Source organism: Odontomachus brunneus, unplaced genomic scaffold (genome assembly GCF_010583005.1).
Source record: "Odontomachus brunneus isolate Ranch 3 - 2012 unplaced genomic scaffold, Obru_v1 Obru_scaffold_009, whole genome shotgun sequence".
Classification (NCBI taxonomy): domain Eukaryota; kingdom Metazoa; phylum Arthropoda; class Insecta; order Hymenoptera; family Formicidae; genus Odontomachus; species Odontomachus brunneus.
In genome coordinates, this window is record NW_022639459.1 from 2,977,365 (window position 1) to 2,996,069 (window position 18,705).

Genomic DNA, 18,705 nt, shown 5'->3' on the forward strand with positions numbered 1-18,705 from the left:
CTCTCTCTCTCTCTCCCCCCTCTCTCTCTCTCGCCTTCTCTCTCTCTCTCTCTCTCCTTCGTCAAACGCCGCGTGGGCGCGAGAGCGCTCTCTCGTCATGCGATTCCGCCCGACTTTACGATAATTTTCTGTTACGACCTGCGCCGGGGCCGTCGCGACGGGGAGACCGCGCGCGTGGAACGCCAGGCTCGGATTCAGCCGCGCGAAGCTGCGGAATTGTGCAATATTCCGGTGGCGAGGTTTTTCGTCCGTGTAGCATTACGTCTACGTGGAATGCGCGTACAGAAATTACGATTCCCTCGCGTTTTCAACGTACACGCGACTGTATTACTTTTTCTTTTTCTTGATTTTTCTCTGTGGAAACAATCGATTAACAGTTGCAGAATGCCGATGAGACGTGGCTGTTCTCGTAAGAGGAACTAAATACATGCTCTGGGTTCCGTGTTTAATTCTTGGGTCATATCAAAGGGCCAAGCGGTGCATCAGGTTACTCGACCCTGATCATAGAAATGGAGTCACGCGGATCTCTCCAGGATCCTGTGATCTTCTGGCTGTAGAGCGTAATAGAGATTATGATACGCGAGTCTTCCCTCACGTGGCAGTCTAGTTCGCGATGTTTAATTGAATGTGCATCCGTTACTGCATCGAAAACTATTTCTTGCGCTCGTACGCAACAGGTGGATTAAGATTTTGTTCTTTTGATCATTTCATTATTTCTGTTGTTAACTATTTAAGGCTCGAGCATCAATCCCGCTCGAGTAAAATGTTTTTTTTCATAAAACAATCTTAATATACACTCTTGAATTTTGTGATGCAAATAAAATTGGCCGTTGAAAAGTACGATTTTTTGAATGTAATTATCTGCATTCATATTTGCACGTGTATTCTACAGAACTTAATAAATCTTGTAACCATAATGGACATAAAAGCATCATCAACCTTGTATTTTAAGGTGATGTTGATAAAAAAACTGAGGAAAAAAGTTTGCTTACTTTTTCTGGTGAAAAACTTTACCCAATTTCGAGCATCAACGATTCTGCTCTACACACGATCGCCATATGGTTTCTTCTTGGTTAGAATATCAAGGTTTCACGGATTAGAACGAAGAATATAGCTTCATCTAGGAGATCCCGAGTCGTAATTGTAGCCCTACTTTCAGCTTGAACTTTCTAACATCTGTATATTCTGAAGGGTCAGTGTATGTTTAATACACATGGAAACTGAAGTCTTACTTAGCGCCTCTAAATGGCAGAAAACACACAAAATATCACTCGTATGTTCTAAAAAGAACCTCTTGGCAAAGCTAAGTCAAATAGAATAAAAAAGGATTAATATAAGCTTCAGAGCGTCAAAACAGACTATAAATGGAACATTGAGATCGAAAGTAGGACCAAAATTTCGGGATGGATATCAATAGTATTATATGAATAAAATAATTTCTTTGTCTATATAACAAATTTGAAGAGGACCCAAAGTGAATGTATATAATTATGTACGCTAGATCTTAGCTAATTTTAATTTATTTTCATTATTAATGTTTGATCTTTTTAATTAATTTGTATTATTATTTAAACCTCACTAATATGTACAGTAAAAGAGAAAAGAATTGGAGGCAACTTTGACTCCAACTTACACGTTCCAAGCAACTTAGCGGTGTGATGAAACGTGAGTGAGCAGAGACACGATATATTTAAAATGTTACATCACGATATTTCTAGACCTCGAAAGCATTTACGGAAAAGAAGAGGGATCAATCGGGTATTGACTTGTGAGAGCACAGGTGAAAACTACAGTTTCCACCACAGGTGAAAACTGCTGGTAATTGCCATTGGTAACTGCCACGGTAACTACCGCTAAGGAACCGTGGAACCAATTTGTTCTGTACGAGCAAACAATTGGGAATTTATTGGCACGCATTAGTCGGTTAAGCCGTTTGAGGCTTCGAGCGGTGTGCTCGAAGGGTAATGCATGATAAACGACTAGCTGGCTGCTCTCGAAGCAACATAGGTAGAAGAAATTTACGAGTGTCTCGGGAGAGCCAAACTCTCAAGGTTGCAACATGCTCGTGGCAGACGCGGTAGGCGCGAGTTCAAATTGGAGTACGCAACTTTCTTCGTAAAGGTGACGAGAAGCGTAATCGCGCGATTGCGCACCGCGCTCATTCAAGACATGATATTTAGGCGCGCAACACGAACAACCGTATTTCGTACAATCGACGGAAATTTCAGCGGCCGTCGTAATCGTACCTGCCAATTCGGCACGACTCGGCTCAGGTGAAAGTATACGCGGCGAGTGAAACATTTTCGCTTAACGTCCTAAATCGTTAAAGTCACGCTTTTCGCAAGCTGATGCAGCCGTTCGGTGGGCGCGAGCGGAACGCTGCGAATTCCGAGTCTTAATCACTGCACCGTGAATTATTGACACGACCGTGAGGGCCCGTCAACCCGTTAACGCGCGATTTTTTTGCTCTTCCGTCGCCATTAACTCCTGTGCATTCTGAGCGAAGCGAAAAGGGGACAAATATTTTCGATGCAAACACAATTTATCGCTTTGCTAAGCTGCGGTTCGATCGCCCAGCTGCTGGAGATGACTGTGTACATATCGTCCATACGTATCAGGGCTTTCATTCGCAGTAACTAGAAACTCGAATCTGATATATTTTTTCTGTCAACGGGATCACATAATTGTTGACTCTCTGAATTTCTTGGGATGAAGTTTCGCTCGAAAAGCAGAGTGACTGCAGAGTCACTCGAATTGAAGTGCTTTTTCACTGAAATAGAGTCAGTTCTCCCTGAATATATTTTTCTTGAATATTTTCAGTCGGAATTGGAAAATGAATCTTCTAGCGTCACACACGGGAACATAATCACTCCAATTGATTGCAACAACCGCTCATGTTGAGTCAGAATCAGTACTTTAAACTTCACTCTAGCGATTTCTAGCAGTATTTTCATTACCGCTCCCAATGAAAATACTTTTCACTCTCGAGTGAGATTCTACTCTAAGAAATTTTGAAACTTGCTAAATTTCTTGAAGTGCAGTTTCACTGGAAGCTAAATCCTTCGAATGTTAGTTTTTTTCTCATACAAAGTAAATATTTCATTGTGAATCATCGAGTAGTGATTATATTGCATATGTATTATCATTTCGAGTGAATTTTCGCTCGTTTTAATTGAGATTTTAGTCTAAGAAATTAAAAGAATAAAGGAGATTGGAGCTAGATGGCCTATATTTTAGAATTTCGAAGTTACACTTTCTTAGACAACTAATTGTTGTGATTGACAGTATAAACATGATGGAGGTATGTTTATATATAACTATGTTTTATAACTATGTTTATATATTAAACTATGTTTTATAACTATGTTTATATATTAATACCCGCCATGACCCTGTTAACCGTATATTTTATTTTTTGTAATAACCAAAATATATGTAGCAACAGAGCCATCTTGCGTTGGTACCAGGTTCAGTTACTCAGTAGCACAGGATAGGAAGGCTACGTATAAAATATCTTGATTAATAGTTCCAGAGTCAGCACGAGAGGTTTCCACAGCACTCCTGCCAGTCCTTAATTATGGACCAACTTACCTCAACCGCCCATATACTCTATTTTAATAATTTTATGAATGAAAATTGCATTTATTACCAGAAACAGTATATCATATACTTGCAAGAAATTTCATTCTAGCTATCAAATCGCTTAATTTTATATTGTCAAGAGAATATTGAACAGATAAAGAATATTAATACAAAATTTCAAGAGACTCGAAAATTTACTTTGCTATTATCAAATCAATGTTTTCTATTTTTTAGTTGTAATATTATCCTGAATTTAATAAAATCCAGGGAAAAGTATTTATGTTCTAAGAGGACGATGTCGCGATCTAAGCCACTATTTTTCTCAAGATAAATACCAAAGAAAGCACATGAGCAACTTACTTCTGAAACCACATAGTCCTAGCCTCCCCTACGCGTGAGAAATCTGTTGCTTTATTTCACATTGGCACATGTCGCATCGTCGGCCGATAAATCTCGACATAACGATAATGGATGCTGCACGAGGGCCCGCCCAATTAAATTCCCTTCAATGCGCCGACAAATGCATAACGATGACCATCCGCGTTTGCCCGCGCGCTTCGCACATCGATTTTCATGGCTAATTTTGTTATTACACGCGACGATGGCATAATGGGCCGGTCGTTTCACCTCTTCCCTTGTGGTTACCGACCGGCAAGTTTCTGACAACGTGCTGTAGTGCGAGTTTTCGGACGAGTTACGGATAATAGTGCGGAATCAGCCTCTCACCGCGTTCTCAGGCGAACGATAACGGCATCCTTCTCGATCGCAACGCCGGAGGCATTCGCGGCTACGAACGCAATCGGAGACCCTGCCTGTTCTCGCTCCTTGGGTGTCGGAATCTCGCAGATCGACGTGAAACGTTCAGAAAAACCTCGCTGAAAAAGTCGAAGAAGTCGCGCGTCAGGTTCTTCGGTGCTCTAACGAACTCGCGCGACACCTTCACTTCTGATACTTCAATTCCTAACTAAAGACTCTGCGACTTTATTCTAGAAAAATATCGATACGATATTTTTAAATATAATGAAATACGATGAAAAGCTATAGTTTATGTTACATATATTGTAGCTTTTCATCGAAATATCGTATGCGAGAATACGGCTTCTGAATATTTTCTTGGGAAAAAGCCTCATCTGCATCACCGTGATATTGGTTAATGACATAATTTGTTAATATGTATGTAAAATTAATACATATGTGGGGATTTGTCCTTTACCTTACAAAAGGCCTAATCTGATCTAATCTAATCTAGAATTTCTCAAGTCAGAGTTAATCCAGAGTTAGTCCAGCATTTGTGAAGACAAAGTGAATGAACAATACTCGGTTCAAGTGAAGGGAATTTTTATTTTAGTAAACATGTTAATAGTATCCATCTAATATAATTATTTGTTAATTTTTTAATATTTTTTTTCAGTGTGCAAACCGCGTTATGTGTCGCTGAGTCGAATATATTCCCCATCGACCTAGAGCATATCCAGATAAAATATCGTCCTTCGTATCTACGACGTCACGTCGTAACCACGCCCGTGTAGGGTGCGGGGAATGATATGTGTGATATCATGTGGGCATTCGATTGTTATACATTATCAGTTAGCTCTGTTGGTCGTTCGTTGAGAAATTTCGAGAAATCTTAAGGCGTTTCCGTGTAACCTGAAAGTTCTCTTTCTTCAACGACTGATCAGATGGATTAACGGAAAGGTAGATAAAAAGAAGAAAAAGAAAAGCAGAAATGCGTAACAATCGCGCGCAGCATACACGAAAGTTTTTTTACGGCTGTTAGCCTGATTGGTTCACTTTGGAAGACATACTCGTGCATCATATAGATATTATCTGCCAATTATCACTCCAACGAGTCCTCATAATTGTTGTACACTTGGCGGTTATCTTCCACGGCGGCGTTTAAATCCCCTTAAGCGCCTAATACTTGTCTTGCAATGATTAGACGTTACAATTCCGAGTGACTAATCAGTTATCCGCATTTTTCGATGACTTCTCAAAAACAGATCGACACGACGGTCGAGGCGCGTTCGCGTGATATTGACCTTACGAACGTCCCGGCGGTATCAACAAGTGGATCCGCAGTCGGACAAAACGAGCGTGGTCGCTCGTATCGATCGCGAGGACGCGAAAAGAGAGAAGCAGGGAGTGCGAGAACGGGGAATAAGAACTTCCTCTCGCGCGCGGCGCGAATCGCACGCGCGGATTCCCACGGTGCGAGATAAGGCAGACGGCAGATAAAGAAAGACCGCGAGGAGAGATGTGAAGGGGAAACACGGGGAGAGAGAGAGAAAGAGAGAGAGAGAGAGGAGAAAAAAAAAGCAGGAGGAAAAGGACGATGGGAAGAGAAAGGAGGCGCGGTAGGAGGAGGACGCGAGAAGGGCATAGAGGAGAGAGGGAGAGAGAGCCCGGCGAGGACGATGTGGGAAAAGAGGAAGCTAATCAGAAGCGGAAGTACGCTCCGGCGAAGCCCGAGGCCTTGAGAAGGCATATAGTCGGCCGCGCAGCTTTTAGCTCTCTTAATTGCAACTTCATTTAACCGCGCGGTTCGGCCAATCCGGACTTAGCACGGCCTCTTAATAAGCGTCTTATCGCGCGCACGAAGACGAAGCGTCTGAGAAGGGAACGGCCGAACCGTGGAAGGTGAAAATGCTCGGGTGCGAAGCGCGAAGAAAAGTGCATTGTCTCGCTCAGACGTAAACCGCCGATAATGCAGATTACCAGCGACTGATTTCGTGACCGCATGGTGAGTATACATCTTCGAGTATAACTGCGTATAACCAGATTTGTTGGCATTTCGCGAAGAAACGTCCCAGATAGACAGATGCGTGTGGACTTGGCAGCAACTTTGTTAGTTGATCTTTAAGGGTTCCTCCCTTATAATCCACACGACAGTAATTTATTATACAGAGTAACGAGATAGAAGTGCAAAAAAAATTATCAAAACTCGCTCAAAATAATATATCATATAAAATGTGATATAAGAATCTGTGAGTGTAACTTTTACAGTATGCAATAATACATAAATGAATAAATAAAAATGATTAATTCAACATAGTACATTTGTCTAACATAAGTGTAATTTAAAAAACATTGTAGAGTTTCCATTATTGATTGTTTTACATTATGATGATCATAAAAATCTATCTGGAATATTGTGTTCTGTGTTCAGTTCCCCATTAATTAATTGTGAAAAATTTGTCATGTTTGTCAAATAAAAACGGAGAACAAAATTATGCAATTGTAACTATACACAACTGTAGGGACGATGAATAATAAAAAGAGATATGTGATTATCACATAATTCTTAATCAGTCAGGTTTTCGTGCCGACTTCTAATATTGTTTCACTGTGTGTGAGGTGTGTGAATCGCACGTGTGCAACTTGACAAGTGACTCGATTACGATTTTAGTTGCGACTATCTGGAGAAAGAGATCGAGTGTGTATTGAGTGCATCTTTGTTTTGACAACACGGAAGCCGATAATGCCCGGCATGAGATCGATCTAACGAGCTTACGAATATCCAACCGGCGCACTTAGTGCGTCGGATATCTCGATTGCGGTTATCTCGCAATATCCACATTAATGACATCGAGCCGCGATAATCGCACTCTCAATACAGCTATTGATGAGCGTTTCGATAGAGCGATAACTCCGCGTGTTTCAGCAGTTTTTCGGTTCATTAGCGAGCCCAATCAATGCGAGGAGCACTGCTTTCGCAAAAAATTAACGGCGGCTGTTAATCGGCGATTAAATGGCTGCCAGAGCGACAGGTTGCCCGTAATTAACGGAAACGACTTAAGGTCAGTCTATGGTTAGTTTATGTAACGCGAATTGGATGTGATTCACCATCGCGATTCACTCCAATTTGCTCCGCCAGATATCGATTGATTGATATCGCTGTCGTATCAGATGCGCGCGCGATCGTGTTCGACGGATAATATCGCAGATTACAAAATTGCCCGCTATCTCATTAATTAATTGCGCTAATCCCGCAAATCGCTTTCGCCTTGCTGTTGATCGTTCGGTAATTGGAAGCGGGGAAAGAGCGCGAGCGCCGAATGTGCATGTGTCGGAGCTATGAAACACAACCTGATGGAAATTTACCACACCTTAGAGACAACAACAGCAACGCTGTCAGATTGTGTAAGATCTCAACGTCAATTGTCACTACGTACGTTGATTAAACAGAGAGGACGACTAATTAGACGTCGCTGCTATCTCAATATATACTCTCTGAATTTCTTGGATCTCACTCGAAGCCAGCGAAAATTCTGTCGAAGCGATAGTGAAAATATTGCCGCTCGAAATCGCAAGAGTGAATGTTTCGCTCAAGCTTAGAGTGGATTCTGATTTCATGCGAGCGAACGTTTCAATCGATCACAGTGAATATGTGATGGTGGAGGGTACATTCATGTGTGAAACGGTGCGAACGCTTTTCTTCTGATGAAGTTAGAAACGCTCACGACTGCGAGCCACTCATAAGTTCGCGCGATAACCCATTAAGACAGGAGCCGAAGTGACAATACATAACTGCAACGAAGGACACAGGAAAAACGCAAGCATCTTTATTATATTTTTATCTATCAGATAAGAGTATAATGAAGAGCCATTATTTACACCATGCACTGTCACTTCGGCTCCTGTCACAAGTGATTGTCACGCAAAACCGTAGGCAGTAGCTCAATCGCTCGCATTTGAGGCGCTCCTAACTTCATCGGAGAAAATACGTTCAAACCGTCTCGCAAACGAGTGCATATCAAACTCACTCTTCAATTTGAAGTGAAAACAGTCACTCGATTACTCACAAGTAAACCTACCCAATAGGTAAACTTCGATTTCTTTTTAATTTGGTACAAATGTAGAAGTACAAAAAATATTTAGGTCATATTTTTTCATTTTGGCCTACTTTGAGTTTCACGGGCAGTTTATAGCTTTAATGTTCTCACTCCTATCATCAACAAGTACAATAAAAATGTATAAGAAATAAAATTGAATACAAAATATAGTTAAATAATTTTAACAAAATCGATATAGCTGAGACACAAACCATTCTAAATTTCTTCAACCGAGATTTCAACCGAAATATTTCAAATCTGTGCTAAATTCGTCAAAAATGATTCGAATCTCGGCCAAACCGAGAAATTATTTGTATAATTTTTTTCAACTTTTTACATGTTTAAATATGTATTGTTTAAACATTTTATTATTTATACGAATAATTTTACACATTTGATTTCATACTCATAATCAGTAAAAATGCCTATATCTATATTCAATTTTATTTCTTATACATTTTTTAATTACACTTGTTAATGATAGGAGTGAGAACATTAAAAAGCTAAAAACGCCCGTGAAACTCAAAGTAGGCCAAAATAAAAAAATATCTTTTGTACTTCTACATTTGTGCCAAATTAGAAAGAAATCGGAGTGCAAATTTTGGGTAAGTTTATTTGTCAGAGTGGGAAATTCGAGTGACTTCTCGAGTAAAATTTTACTCCAAGAAACTTTGAGAGTACTTTTAAAATTTCTTCAAGTAGAGTGAAAAATGGCAATATTGTCACTATTGGAAACGCGATAGTAAAAATATCGTCGCTCGAAATCACGAGAGTGAATGTTTCATTAAAACTTAGTGCGAATGCTGACTTCATATGAGCGAATATGTTTTGATTGATTCAAATGAATATGTTCTTCTGTGTCAGTGGGACACATCGAATTCACTCTTCAATTTTGACTGAGAATATTCACTCGACGATTCAGACGTAGAGAATTCACTCTGCAGTGAGCAAAAATTCACTCGGACTCGGGATGGCAGCATCAGGCATTAATCGATTACAACTAAAAAATTTCTAATTAAAATTTTCTTTGATTAAAACAATCGGCAAATCTCGAATATCAATGGTCATAAATGTAATCATGAATAATTTAATCATTTGATGAAATTGATCGTTAATCAGCGTGTAATCAGTCACATCCAAGTTCGATTCATAATGAATTCTATAAATCGATGAAATTATTTGCGACTTTCTACATAACGGCTGGTCAATTTTTATTGCTGATTATCTGATTATTTCAGTCAAAGAAATCTTCAATCGATTAATATCCAACATTGCTTGATGCTCGTTCCACTTTTTTCGCTTATTTTCGCAAAATTTTGCTCCCGGAAGTTCAAACAGCAATCTGTTGTTGTGCTTTCCCGGATATCCGTTCAATTAAAAACGTATATCAGCGGAAATTGGTATTAATCGCCGATCATTCTCGCTCAACTACAGACGAGCAGCTTCTCTCGCTGATTCCTTTTCATGGCCGCGTAACGTGGTAATTGCACGTCAAGACTCGAGCACCTCCGCGAAGTCGCTTCGACGGAATTCAAGGAGAGTGACAGCGGAATGTATTTGGAGCCGCGCGCGCGCGCGCGTGTAACGATCGTCAAATGTTTGCGGTTGTGCGTTAAACGATTTGATCGTAAATCTCCGTTGCGCGTTAAGTCCTGAGATACGCGTGGCTTCAGCTGAATCGGACGGTTGACGCGGCCAAATTTATTCGCGTGGACGTCGTGCGAAACGACAATGTAACAGGCTATCGCTAATTAACGTGAGGAAACTCATTTGCGATTTACATTTGAGTGCCTGTAAACAGGTATTATCGGTTGCGACATCAGGAGAAGCTTATCGGAGATTGTTCGTCGGAGAAGCCTCCGAGTCTCCGATTCTCTTCGAGTGATTTCTGCCTTTTCAGTTCAGAAAGACAGATGTCACTTTCACAAGCTTTTCATCGGCCTTGCGCTACATAAAATGATATTAACTCTTGGCGCTTCAACAAGGGCGCCGTAGCGGCGCCATCTGAGATTTCTTATCAAACTCGTGAAATGTTGCGGCGGCGCCTTTCGAATGTTAAATCTTAATCTAAACTAGCTAACGCTACTTTTAGTAACTGACTTTATCGGAAAAGCGTCATCGTGGCGTTTCACGGGTTTCATGAGAAATTTTACATGGCGGCGCCTTCAAAGTGCAAAGAATTCGAAGAGTGATAAAGACATTAAATAAATGAACGAAATTATGTATCTAAACTCTTGAAGTTCAGATACAAACGAATTAAGAGGAAGATGAGACCGTATATAGGAGCCGTCAAACAACATAATTAAATAAATGGAATGTAAAGTGAATCGAGTGAGATGTTAAGATTGTCAACAATAATCCAAGCTGCGGGAAAAAATTGCACGGATAAATATGCGAGCTATCGCTACCTCTTCTCCTCGAAAATAACATTAGTATCGAGTCAACACAAGGAGAAAAAATCTTGTGCACTCTGCGCATATTGATAAAAAAAGCAGAATATTTGCATCAACTGTCGCTTACCAAATAAGCTTTCTCAAGCCGCGACTTATTTTTTTGCGCTGTGTCCAGAAAAGAGCGGCGAGCGTGATGTGATTCGTAAAAAAAGTGGTGGAAACCCGGAATTTCGACTCGTTCACCTTTCGGGGCCCGGTCGTGACTTTTGTTGCATTCACGCGATGTATACGCGTCGATGCACACTCTATGCAGTCCGTGTGGACTATGTAAGAGAACGCGCCGTGCGAGCTCTCGTCCAAGAGAGATAATGACAAGATGAATACGAAATGGCGAACGCGCAAAGGCACCTTTCGATACGCGACCTTGACTGGAGATCGCTTTTTCTTTCCGATTCGTCATTCCGCGCCATTGATGACCACATTGGACTCGCGCGAACGCGAGGAGCGGCTCTTCGGTGTAATTCTTTTCTTTTTCTTTTCTTTAAAAACGGTTACACAACAGCCATCCATACTGCCGACCATGGTGCGCCGCTGAACTTGAATTATTATGCACAGAAGAAGTTTTCCTGCCTTCCTGCCTTCTCACGAGAGAGTTTATAGCCGCCGCGTTCCCCGGCGTATGATATTAAGTGTACTTCTCGTTCGCGTCGCCGCGAGACGCGATTTCGCGCGCGCGCTTCTTGTTTTTACCGCTTTCCCGAGGCGACATCCCAAGTAGCTGCCAAATGTCAAAATTTTTACCTTGCTGAACCACCAGCACATAAGAAAAAGAGAGAGAGAGAGAGAAAGAAAAGCACCTTTTAATAGGTAACAAATGCAAATTTGGTTGAGCGTTTCAGTGCAGTGTTTGGTAGTTAGCATCAAATTTGAGGTAACAGTTTATGCATACAATTATTTTCGTAATAATTACGAAATAATTAGTGAAACGAACTCTTCATGCAATTGAACTAATAAATTAAATGGTTTGATAATTGCTGACAAATAATAATTATAACCAAATAATATGGTTAAAAAATTATATGGGTAAAAAATTATAACTTATAACATAACCACATAATTGAAGTTAAATAATTTGGTCACACACACAATTACCAAATAGTGTAGTGCTAGTACTTGGTAATTTGAGGTGTGTGCGATTTAGAGGACCAGTACGATTTTAGTAAATCTCCTCTACTATCCCTTTTTTCAGTGTATAAATCTAAGATTAGAGCGGAAACTTTCTGCGAGGCAAGGTTCCGGCGCGTACAATCGACACCAACAATAACCGCGTTTCTCACCGTAGTGCGCGCCGAGTTGCGCGCGAGTGAAAAGCCATTTCTACGATTGCAGGCTCATTATATTTGCCCGGCCGCGCGAACAATGCATTTCCCCGTGGGATATCGCATTAGCAATTCACGACGCAGCGAATATCCACGCGACATACAACGCGAAGATTCGCACTTCGCCGCCTTGCAAGCGTGGTTATTGTTTAGTGTTCATATCGTTTAGCGCTCTCTCTCTCTCTTTCTCTGTCTTTTTCTCTCTGTCTTTTTCTCTCTTTCTCTGTCTCTCTCTCTCTCTCTCTCTCTCTCTCTCTCTCTCTCTCTCTCTCTTTCTTTCTCTCTCGAACGAAAACGAGGACAGTTTTTTAAGAGACCAATAACTGTGTCATTTGTTCCGTAGCCCCGCGCGATCATATTTTCCCATTGTCAGCGCGGCCACGCCGCAATCCATCTACCTGTCTCTCGACAGGCACGTTAGGCCTCGCCGTCGTTTTTGCGACCAATTACGTCGCCACATTAATTTACACCGCCTCCTGCGTCCAATCGCGCGGAATGTCAGTTCTCACCGCCGAGACAATTGCCTCATTATCGGTAACGCAGTTTCACCGTTTCGCGGACGCTGATCGATACAAATCTCAGCGATTCGGCCGAGCCGTCGAAGATGTCGGCTGGCGTTCCTCTAGCCGGAATTAGGACAAGGCATGATGATTCCTAATTGGTCTGCATCCTGTCTGTTATTTTTAGGGGTGACGTGAGTGAGACTAAGAGAAAAATTCTAGTAGAGGAGTGAGAGAGAAGCTCTAACATGACGACGCACGTTGCAGCTTCTCTCTCACTCACTCACTCACTCACTCATCTCTTCCCTACAAATGGCGGACGATGTCCTGGCTGTAACTTGAGGAACACTAATTCGTCTACCACGTCGATCGAATACGAATACGAATACCGGAAAAGCCAACACACGTGGCTATCGAGAGGCATTGGAGAGTCGCATCAAGGATTCGTGACCGCCTGATATCGTGTCCTCGCGCGACTGGTGTCGATCCTCGTCGTGAATCGATATCTGTATCTCTCTTCACTTTTATCCTATCATGTTCGTGTAAAAGTGACCGTAAATATTTCCCAACGCTTGTGTCCACATTACATCATCGATCATCTCTAACCCCACTCATGCGTGCCGAACTGTCACACGCGTGAGCCGACTCGCTAACAAAATATCGTACGCTTGTGCGATAATAACAAGATCGAGGCGGAACCGGCTAACGGGCTAACATCATGGCGTACAATTTCTCTCTGATCGCTCCCCTTAATCCCATTTAATTATCCCCCTTTCTTTCTCTCTGTTAATGTACTGTCAAAACATTATGCATCAGCGACAGCGGAACGGCTTATTTAAAGCACCAGAACACTACATGTCCGCTATTATAATCATAGTAACAACATTATTTTTTACATTTACCAAAAACAAAACACACGCGCGGTATGTACTATTGTGTATTTTATTTACATAGCAAACTTTCATCTTCTACCACAGTCTCTCTCAGTCTTTTTCCCCATTTTTTATTTTTCTTTTTCTTATATATAATATGTTTTTATTTATTTTTTCATATACACGTATATGTATATATTTTATCTATTTTTTCTTTCCTTTATTTTAATTTGTTCTCTTTATATTTACTCTCTATATTTACATATATTTATATATATTCTACATTTGCACAGCTACATTTGCACAGCTATACACTGTATATTGATCTATGCGCTTCAGGAGGACATGTCCCAGCGTGCCAAATTGACGTATGTCCGCAGACAAAAAGGTTGCCCATGCTTTTTGGGTCGATTTTGTAGACAAGACTATCCGTCTTGTCCAAAGGGAGAACGCTGTCATTGGGCAAGACAGACAAATTCACAAACACGCCTCAAAAATTACGGACAACCTTCTTGCCCGCGATCGTGCAGCTGTCCATCTGGATACATATTCAACTCATAATATCGCAGTAGAATTAACCCTACATCGCAATTACGCGTAGCGCAATTTGACGCGAACCGCTCGGTTGGGCAACATCAATATTGAAATCATCTTTCGCGATGAATTTTTCAGCAAGCAGTCGATCGCTTAATTTACGAGAGAGTAAAAAGCGCATCAGCTGACGGCGTTCCGCGATCTCTCCGCAATAAAAATAGACTTCCAAGGAGGAAGCGCGTTATATAACCGAATCGGCATTACACCTGTTAAGCTATCGCCAAGACGCTCGCGCTCTCGCGCTTATTTCTCTCACCTTGCGCTTTTTCTAACGCTGCCCGCGCTGTCCGACGTGATCGGCGGTGTCCAGGGTGTGCGAGATGCGGCACGATAAATATATCCCTCAGGATTCTCTCGTGGAGTCACGAGGTGGCATCCCCTGCGCGAGCCGACGACGACGACCCAAGATCCCGTGACAACGGCGACGAAGACGTGGACGCGGGCACGTGACGTACATTGATATTCCGCGGCATGGATCACCACTGGCACGAGAAAAACAGATCAGTAGCAGCAACGTCGAACGGGGGAAACGAACGTGACCGCTCGCGGAACTCGTACCGTCGACGTTGTTATACCGGCGCCGGCACTTCGTACCACTTCACAACGGTGGACGCGGTTCTTCGCGCAGTTGCACCTGGTCTCGCACGGCGGAACTGAACGCAAATCTCTCTCGCGGGGGCCAGTCAGGCAAGGTCGCCGGGAGAGGAGGACTTGGTTGACTCTCTCCGTCGAGGACGTCGTTGTTCGCGGTCAGCTGTTTTTCCCGATCCTGCTCACAATCGCGTCCTGGTCCCGCCGCGCTTCCGATCGCGCGTCCCGCGCGACGTCACACACGTGGTTCCGCCTCACGCACGCACGCACGCACGCACGCACGCACGCACGCACGCACCCACGACGCACTAGGCACGACGCGCGTCCTCGGCGATTTAGGCGATTTAGATCGCCTAAAACTTCAAGCGTGGACCGAGCGCGGCAGAGAAAGAGACGACTCGAACCGGACGTCGTCTCGTGAGTTTCGCGACGTGACAACGACGATAACTTTGAAGAGTGACGCTGTTGACGATGTTGACGACGGCGACGACGACGACGACGACGACGTGGAGAACTTTTTTCCAGCGGGATCTGCTCCGTTGACTGCCCAGGGTCAACCGGCTGGCTCTGCGCGCGGCACTTTTACCCGTTGAGTACTCTCAAGGACTCAGAGGTGGCTCCTATTCCTTTCTCTTATCCTTTCGAGTGCGCGCGCGCGCGCGCCTTTTTTATCCCGCTAACCTTTTTAAACGCACTTTTAATTCCACTCGGCCGCGTGTCCCCGAACGTGGCGCTGTGTGGTTCTCGCGGTTTCCCCGTGGCTCCCAGTGTCTATGAGGTGGATTGTCAAATCCCGCAGCTGATCGGAGACGACGTCGTTGACGATGACACCTCCGCGAGTTTAGCGTCGGACGGTCCGACGTCGGCGCTCGGTGATGATCGACGAGCGAACAGGAGAACGGAAAGCGAATGGATCTCGCCACATCCGGATCGTCTTTCAAACACGTCCTTCACTACCGCGGTCTGCTCTCCGCCTCTTTCTCCTCGTTTCGAGAGAGCGAGCCCTCTCGGCTTCTCTCCGGCTCGACGCCTTCCTCGTCCTCGTCGTCGAACCACGCGACGATCGCGAGGACTCTCCTGTCCTTCGCGCGAGAAATTCTTCTCCCGCCTCCTCCTCCCCCTGTGGTTTTCCCGCACACGGATGTTGTATCGCGGTGTGTTCCTCTCGTCCTCCTCCTCCTCCTCCTCCTCCTCCTTCTCGTTTTCCTCCTCCTCCTCGTCCTCCTCCTCCTCCTCCTCTCCCTCTCTGTCACGGTCTGTCCCTCTCTTTCTTCGCCGTCCTTTTCCCTTTCGCGTCACCCTTTCCGTCCGTCTGTCTCCTTTCTCTTCTGCGTGTTGTAATCCCTTTTGCGAAACTTCTGCGCCCGGACGAGGCGGCGAGGTAAAAGCGAGCGCGCTGCCGATCGTGAACCGGCGGAGAGAAAGAGAGAGAAAGAGAGAGAAAGAGAGACAGGTTAAATTCGCACGCGTCGAGTCCTTCCACGGTGCTGCCGGGATGCCGCTCGCGATGATGAAGACCGCTCTCTAGCAACTCCGGAAACGGATTACCGGTGGGATACCAGCGACGGTGACCTTGAACACTCGCGTTCCGCGCTGGACGAAGTGAAACGCGCGGGGCCAATTACTTTCCATCGTTCGTTCTCGCTGTCGCCCGTGGCTCGCGGCGCGAGCCTGGTGCTAACGACTCGCGTTTTCGGCCACACCACGACGCGAACAACTCGCTCATATGCACTTACGTCGATGAACACCTCCGCGCGGAGGAGCGAGCGAGCGAAATACCGCGCGCGAGTGTATTTCGCGAAGCAGCAGACTAGAAAATGTCGTTACGCAATGAACGGAGCGCCGTCCCTCTTCTCTCTTCTCTCCTGGCTCTCTCCCTAGCACGCCCTCTCCGACTTGTCCGGAGTACGTAGATCCTCCGTGGTGTTTCTTGTCAAGGGCGTCAGGGTGGCGTCCGCGATCACGCGAATCCAAGCGTACACACTCGCGCGCGCACTCGGTCTCTTTTTGCTTTTCTTCGGGAGAGAAAGAGCGCGCGCGGGCCGAGAAGTCGCCGGTGAAAGAGCGGCAGGAGATATTCGGCACGGAGAGAGAGAGAGGCAGGCAGGAGATATTCGGCTGTGCCCAGCCTACAGGAGGCAGGATCGGATTTTAGCGCGCGCAGCACGCGCTCCCGCGAGCTGAAGTCGGCAGTTTCAACTTTTACTTTCAGCTCTTACACAACGCGGCCCGCTCTTGCTGGTACGTAAGCGGCGAGCGAGCAGCAAGCCTGGTCTCCACTTTAAAGCTTCTTCTTTTTTCCTTCCTCTTTCTCTTCTTCTACCTTCTCTTCTTTTTCTCTCTCACTTCTATTTCTTCATCTACTTCTTTCTCTTCACTTTCTTCTTCTTCTACGGTTTCCTCTTTCTTCTCTTCTTCCCCTTGTTCTTCCTCTTCTTTACCTTTCTCTTCCTCCTCTACCTTTTGTTCTCTTTTTCTCTTCTACTAACGTATCTGCTTCTTCTTCTCCTTTTATTTATTCCGCTACCTTTTCACTTCCTCGTACCACTTTTCCGTCAACAAACCTCAACTATCACGAGCTCACTGAAATTTTGACACACAACTCCGATTCTGATGTTTAAAGTGAAAATGGAGCAGGTTCTTCTGACATCGCTTCAGGATCCTTCTTCCGTTGACGTATCCGATTAAAGAACTCGTGTGCGCCTGTAAAATCACGTGTTTAGTAAGCACATGTCACAAATCGTTTTCTCGTTCTATATACAAGTCACTCGCAGGCGTTGAAGACGATAAACGCGATGACACGCTGTCAAGAAGATTTACATCGCCAGCAAGTCGCCGATTTCAGATAACTTAGGAGATCCGAAGCGACGAATTTCTGCGAGATGTATATAGAAGAAGGAAGAAACAGACTAGGCGGACCACGTGGTTTCGCGATGTGAACACGCGGCGAACAGCAAGGAGGATGCTCGACGATGTTGTCGGTTTCCTCGTGATAGTCGGTACCGCACTCCCGCACGCACACACGCGGTGACACTCTCGATTGGAAGCGGCGTACGTTTTTCGCGCGTGTTTACTGTCTCTCGCTCTCTTTCTCTCTTTCTCCCTCTCTCTCTCTCTCTCTCTCTCTCCCTCTTTCCCTCTCTTTCTTTTTCTCTTCCTCTCTCTCCCCCTCTCTCTTTCTCTCTCTGTCTGTCTCTCTATTTCTCCTTCTTTTTTCCTCCCTCACTCGCTCTTCCTCTCTCTCTCACTCTCTCACTCTTCTCGCCGGAGGACTTCTTCAGGGAGAGAGGGTCTCTTCCGGTCTCCGTGGTGTGTCTCACTGCTCCGTCGTAACTTTTGCGCAAAGCCGAGACCCTCTCTCACTCTCTCTTTCTCACTCTCTCACTCTCTTTCTTTTTTCTCTCTCTCTCCCGCTGTCACTCTCCCTCTCTCTCGCTCTCTCTCTTTCTCTGTCTGGTCCTAGGTAAGCGTGAAGAGAGGTAGAGCCGGCCGGTCGGCAGGAGGTGTTGGCGGTGGTGGTGGTTACCGATTCGTTGGTAGTGGTGGCACATCAGCGATACTCTACGTGTATCCAATGAGTGCAACGACGACAGCGACGACGGCGGTAGTGGTGGCGATGGTGATTGCGATGGTGATAGTAGTAGTAGTGCTGGAGGTGGCGGGTGGTAGTGGTAAAGAAGAGGCCAGGTGGGCCCCGTGGGCTTACGGGCGAGTCTAGAAAGGGTTGAGGGCCCGAAAAGTGCGTCTCTCTCTGTCGAGAGCTGCCGACGGTATACCCCGCGCCGGAGAGGAGGCCTTGTGAGTTTGTGAGTTCGTTTGTAAAGGGATCTCGTAGTATTGGTTCCTCTCTCGTCGAGTGGCACTTTTCCTCTTTCTCTCGCTCGCACGCCCTTGCTCCTTCTTTCTCTCTCTCTCTCTCTCTCTCTCTCTCTCTCTCTCTCTCTCTCTCTCTCTCTCTCTCT

At 44.5% G+C, this 18,705-nt stretch overlaps 2 protein-coding genes across 10 annotated transcripts in view; one reads left to right on the top strand and one right to left on the bottom strand.

Annotated features, from left to right (window-relative positions):
- LOC116840399 (transcription factor Ken 2) overlaps positions 1-15,892 on the bottom strand; it is a 47,552-nt gene extending 31,660 nt beyond the window's left edge. The window contains exons 1-2 of one of the 2 annotated variants that reach the window (XM_032807059.1): positions 14,711-15,890; positions 14,409-14,634 (exon numbers count right to left, since the gene is read on the bottom strand). The gene's annotated coding sequence lies outside the window, so the exon portion shown is untranslated. Of the gene's footprint in view, positions 1-14,408 lie in introns of both variants that reach the window. The other variant, XM_032807063.1, reaches the window with a different exon arrangement.
- LOC116840401 overlaps positions 1-18,705 on the top strand; it is a 40,674-nt gene that overhangs the window by 11,599 nt on the left and 10,370 nt on the right. For 2 of the 8 annotated variants that reach the window (XR_004377349.1, XR_004377351.1), the window contains exon 1: positions 18,403-18,549. The exons of 1 other annotated variant lie outside the window; for it this stretch is intronic. The gene's annotated coding sequence lies outside the window, so the exon portion shown is untranslated. Of the gene's footprint in view, positions 1-14,753; positions 14,902-17,948; positions 18,550-18,705 lie in introns of those variants that run through there. 5 more of the 8 variants (XR_004377354.1, XR_004377347.1, XR_004377348.1 and 2 more) reach the window with 5 other exon arrangements.